General features: G+C 41.6%; 1 protein-coding gene across 7 annotated transcripts in view; it reads right to left on the reverse strand.

Annotated features, from left to right (window-relative positions):
* Nucleotides 1-4,547, reverse strand: part of shank3a (SH3 and multiple ankyrin repeat domains 3a) — a 171,871-nt gene extending 167,324 nt beyond the window's left edge. For 2 of the 7 annotated variants that reach the window (XM_034588086.1, XM_034588082.1), the window contains exon 1: nt 4,382-4,545. The gene's annotated coding sequence lies outside the window, so the exon portion shown is untranslated. Of the gene's footprint in view, nt 1-4,381 lie in introns of all 7 variants that reach the window. The other 5 variants (XM_034588087.1, XM_034588084.1, XM_034588089.1 and 2 more) reach the window with 3 other exon arrangements.
* Nucleotides 4,548-6,000: the final 1,453 nt, after the last annotated feature.

A 6,000-nucleotide genomic window follows, 5' to 3' on the forward strand; every position in this document is an offset into this window, starting at 1 on the left:
AAACAAAACACAGTAATTCAATGAGAAATTTAACGTCTCATAAAAAGGCTGCAATGTCCAAATTCATATTATTATCGTCATCTTCCATTTGTAATGGCTAAGCATGGTTGATATAGCTGATATTGAAAGTGTAACAACCTTAATGTTGTATATGCACCCCTGCAGTTCTCTGTAATTGCATTTACTTCTCTTGGTGTGTGTTTGCACACAGGTTTGTGCATGACTTCTGACTGTCTTACTGTTTCTGTGGGTACCAGACGGTCTCTCCTCTCCATACGACTAACTCTCTCCATCATATTTCTATGGGCTGAACCCCCTGGAGCAGAGGCTCTGAGTTCTGACTCCACATCTGTGAAGCATGTAAATTGCAGCTCCTCAGTCACTGTCCTGCTGAGCCTTTTTCCATCTCTGAGTCCAACCACATGGAAGCGGGTGAGTTCATTCTGCTTGTAAACAGCAGGTTACAGCAGCGGCCTAACCTTCCATCAGCTCTGGCTTCAGTTCCAGCTCTCACCAATTTTAATGGAGGTACTTGTGATTATAATTTCATCAAGATCCCCATTAGCTGATTCAGAACATTAGCTACTCTTTCAAGGGTTGACGCAAAACACAACAGACCAAATATACATATGTCACAAGGGTTGGTGCGTTCTACCTCAGTCCTCGTTTTATCCATCTGTAGCTCTGCATCTGCAGCAAGCGTTTTATGGACCTTGACATCAGATTACTCCCACTTCTCATATGGAGACTGAGGAATTCCATCTACACTTATATTTTTCCATCTCAACCGACCTTCTAGGTGGTTTGTTTTCTGAGTTATTGATAAGACTCATTCAAGCACTGGTGCAGTGGTTAGCAATGTCATTTCACAGCAAGAAGGGTCCTTCTTCAAATCTCCCCTTTTGAATCTCATTCTGTGTGGAGACTGCATGTTTTCTGCGGGTACTCTGGCTTCCTTCCCCAGTCCAAAGATATGCAGATTTTTGTTAGGGTTGATTGGAGATGCTAAATTGACTGTAGGTGTAAATATGAGTGTAAATTGTTGTTTGTCTCTGTATGCTGGCACTGTGATACACTCTCCTGGGTGTACCCCTCCTCTCGCCCCAATATCTACTGGGATTGACTCCAGATCCACACCCCCCCGGGACCCTCTAAGGAAAAACATTATGGATATTGGATGGATGATTCAAACCCAGTACTGATTTCTATGTCTCCTAACACTTTTCACTATCTTTCACAGATTTTTGGGTGAACTGCCAGCTGAACACAACCTTTCATGGCTCAATTATACATTTTCATCCAAATGGAGCCTCACAAGTCAAAGTTAAATTATCCTCTAAATTGATTCTGCAGAGTTAAAGATGTGTTGCTGCTATTTCAAAATCCCTCTCCAGCTCTGAACTGAAGAGCCCTGGATGAATGGTTTATTTCATTTGGACATGACAAACTAGTTAGGGACAAACTACCACCTGTTTTCTATTATGCAGGAGAAGACCAGCAACAGTTTTCAGAGTAAGGACCCTTACACATAAAGCAAACAGTGCATGCTGAATAGACTGGCTGTCATCTGTTTTACTGCTACACAAATCTGCTGCACAGACATTGCACTTAACAAACTGCTGAGGCAAAAAGGTGTGTGAAATGCCATTGCATACTGCAGAAGGATGATAGAGCAACGGCCCATATATTTGCATAACTGAAACACAACCCTGTGCTGTGCTGGTGTCACAGCAGGTGAGTGCAAGTATCTGACTTCACCCTCCTAAGCCCATGTAGCCCATTAGAGGGTAAAACCTGTGTGAAATAAAGCCAAGGTTGTGTATCCTTACTTTAGCTCCATCCACACAGGTGGAACCCCGAAGCGTGGCAGCTCCTCAGCTCACCTCAGACTCCAGGTTGGAGTAAGACAACAATTTAGAAAGGTTGTAGAAAGAAGGATCTTTAACATTCTGTAAGAGCCTGTAACATGGTGTTGGTGTGAATTACACTCAATTGAATTAATTATACCCATGTAACCCCAAATAATAAATGTGTCTGTAAAAAGTAAAAGTCCAAACAACTCTGTAATTTTTTATCTTTTGATTCATATAGCATAGACTGTATATAAAAGATGGACAAAGTGACACCTCCCCAAAAGTGAAGCCAAATCATCTCCATTGTCCCCTGGTGGCTGGCTGCAGCATAGGTCATAAACCTTGTCTCCCCCATGTTAGTGGATCAGAAATGGATCAAAAGTCAAATTCAACGTTACATTTTTTCCCCCTCAAAGATTGTTTCTATCATTTTAGGTAGTTCTTATCCGTTGCTATATGATGTATGATGCAGACGTTTTTACTCTCAGTACCAGATGCATCAGAGAGACCAGGTTAATGAGGCTTACAGAAAGTAAACAAGTTATCAGCTATATTAAACTCTGAGCAGTCCTTGCGAAAATGAATGTTATATTGGACAAATATTTCTAAACCTTGGCTCATCTCGCCAAACCATTGTTGTGTCTTCTCTAGTCTATGTTTCTCCATGAAGGTCAGTGTCCTCTTGCAGAGCGGTCACCTTCCTCCAGTTGTTATCTGTCTAGCTTTCCAACTCAACCTTGGCTCCTACTGATACTGCAACAGAGATTAGGGGACTCAGTGAATTTGAAGAAAACTTCCTCTGACTAAGTCTATGTAACGTCCCCCTGGGTTAGAGAGGCCCAAAATAAGACAATACATACCAAGTGAAAAAGAATGAAACTCAATTAACAAAATAGCCTTAAACCATAAGAAATTCCAGAACAGTTGGGACCTTGATACCATCCTACAACACCACTGCTCAAACTCTGGCTCCAAATGACGTCAGAAGCATAAGATGGTGGCACCCGTCATTTTTGTAAGTGGAGGAAGTGGAGACACATCCATCAAGTCCATGATTCATAGAAGTATTTTTTCACAAGGTATAATTTCTGTGCTCAACAAACTGTGTGGGAGGAAAAATTGGTTTATTTCTGTCCTTATACTACAACCCTCCCCCACATCACTCGTACACAGGGAAACACAAACCTGCTCTACGTCACAACAACATAATTCACACAAGAGTTCACTGATTGAGAACAATGCGCTTAATTGCAACATGATTGTTTGTCAAGACAACAACCTAGAGTCAGCCGATAACAGTTGTTTAATTATAATGTACGTCCCTGTGTCATGAAGTGAGCAAAATATAATGTTGGAGTGGTTGCAAGAAAATTACACTTAAAAAATCCATGACTTTATTAAACCTCTTGTTGTATTGATCTGCATTATTAGATGTAAGCAAACATCAGCAGTTATGGGGTTCAACTCTGAGTTGTTGTAAAATGGAGGCAAAGTGGGACAGAAGTCTGACACTTGAAGTAAGGAAAAGAGACGGAGAGAAGAAACAAAGGTAGATAGAAAATAAAAAATGAGAGATGAGATAGACTGAGGCCCGGTGGCAAAGTCAACACTGTCATTATGGTGACGATTAGATCAGCAGGAGGGGTGAACCATGGAGCAGACACTAAACACCTCAGACCACAGCTGAGCGGTTCTGACACGACCTTCATGAATTAACCACCAATGCTGCTGGGACTCATGTGACCCTGCAAAACCAACACATATACCAATAACATAATAATCAGTCTCACAGAGGGGAATCAAAGGGTAGACACACCATATTAGAATGATGCAGATATGGAACAGTGGTACACTGATACCAGCGTTTCTGCATTATGTATGCATATACTTTGTTGTTTGAGCAATGAAGGGAAGATCAGATATATTCACTTCACAGATAATTAGGGTACTTCTGAGAGTACACAATGAATAATTAACTGTTGTGTTAAATGTTACATCAAAGTAAGGTATAAGTTTACTACTAATGGATGAGTTCATTGGTGAGAAAATGTAACATCAACCTAATTAGTAAGCAAAAGACTGCAATGGATTTTCTCTAGAAATAAATATAGAACGTTTACTTATCCTGTATTTCATATGACACTGGTTATAGTGGTTACACTGTATGGATAATAGAACAGACCATATGAAGATGTGCTGCTGTTAAATAATTAGTCCCATCTTTAAATCTGCATGTTAAATTATTTAAATGACTAAATCAAAACTGTGAACTTTAAACCCTCCGTGTGGTGTCAAATTCCAGATGAGATTATATCACGTCTGTAGACTGAGGAAAATGAACGCAATCAGATACCATCTGTGGAAAGAAGAGGCTAAATGTCAGGTCAAATCATTGCAACTATAACCTCTGAAAGTATGTTTTCAGATCAGTGTCTTTCAGGCCTTCTCAACTGGTTCTCATGAAAACTGACCAGATTTTAATACGACAAAAAACACAAGTTTAAACACTTCAGTCAAAGTTCACTTACGGTTTGTTTTCAGGAGTAAAACTAACGCAGCAACTCTGGATGTTCTGTCTCCAACGATAAATCGGTTCTTTGTAGTTTTCTACAGCATCAGTTGAAATGTTCAGCCGGAGAAAAATAGTACTACTCACATAGCTAAAAAAAAATAGTCAAGCTTTTGTCAACACACCCACAGTGTTTAACCTCCTGCAATGATCGACCATGAGTCCACTGACCTCAGCCTTGGTGGTTTTACTGCTCCCCACCCAATGTTTGTGAGATCGTCACAGCAGTGAATGACAGATAGAGAGAGAGAGAGAGAGAGAGAGAGAGAGAGAGAGAGAGAGAGAGAGATAGGGGGGGGGGGGCTGAAAGTGACAGATGAGTTTGACTGTCGCCCCAAAGTGCTCGTCTCATCCTTGATGGGGGGTTAGAGACAAACAGTCAATCATTCTTCACGATGGGTCCCCCTCATAGGCACCTATCAGCCAGTGAGCGATGAATTCACCCCAAGCTTCATGTTGGGAGAGAGAGAGAGAGAGAGAGAGACACCACGTCCGATGGAGGGAGAGTTTTTGTGCAGCCTAAGTCTAATTGCTTGTTGTTGAGCTGAGGAAATATATGGAGAAGCCTGAAAACAAATTAGATGAAGCCTGTGTGTTTACGTGACGCTGGAATCTTCTCCAGAGGAGGAGGAGGTTTGTTCTATACGTGTTTTAAAGATGTACGACACTTCCTCCCACTATCCAGAAGTGAAGCCAAAACATCCAGGATACAAACACCACGCTGTTGCGCACTTGGAGCTGCACAAAGGTGATTGGGGATGGAGCAGTGGGAGGGAGGTCATGTCATTACACACACTCGACCAATCGTGAGTCAGTCTCAGCTTTCATTCATGACATATCACATCGTTAAATAACTAATTAAAAACAAACGTACCCGAAAAATGATCCATAAAAGAACTATAAAATGACAAAACCCATCTTAGAGAAAAAAATATTTAGCATGGTTGGTTGAAATCGGTGACATCAACGTAAGATTCCACCAATGAACCCTCAGGGGGAGACATGTACAGTCTCATCACGCACATTTCATAGATCCTGTTAACTGCACTTATGCCTTTAATTGCAAAACATTTGCTGCTACATGTTCTGACTAACCTCTTGTTACTCTAGCACGATGATCTAAGCTGTCTGCAGGCTTAGAAGTGACCAGAGAGAAAGAGTCATTAGTGTTTCTCTCGATACATCTCCTCAGTGCCGCAGGGAGAACGTCATTTGCATCTTTTCTGTGTGACAGGGAGTCAAAAGAGCATCTGCCTCTGTTCTGCTGGTGTCACATCCTCTATCACTCATCCCTCGAGGGCCTTAACACTGCTGTGCACCATTGGTTTACCTGGCCGCCATTCATTAGGCCGAGCACAAACACAGAGGGCTTCTGTTTTATTCTAGTGGTGGAGCATGTGGTTCAAACCTTTCTTGGTTCAAGGCTGAAACACTTTGACGGTCACACACAGATGTACGGATTCAAAGGCATCTGATCACCATCCTGACGACATCGCCAGCAGCATGTTAGCCTGTCGCTGAGATTAGAGAGATAGACTCAGGCCTGAAATGAGTCACTTTTACCTGTTCAGTTTATTC

Source organism: Hippoglossus hippoglossus, chromosome 6 (genome assembly GCF_009819705.1).
Source record: "Hippoglossus hippoglossus isolate fHipHip1 chromosome 6, fHipHip1.pri, whole genome shotgun sequence".
NCBI lineage: Eukaryota > Metazoa > Chordata > Actinopteri > Pleuronectiformes > Pleuronectidae > Hippoglossus > Hippoglossus hippoglossus.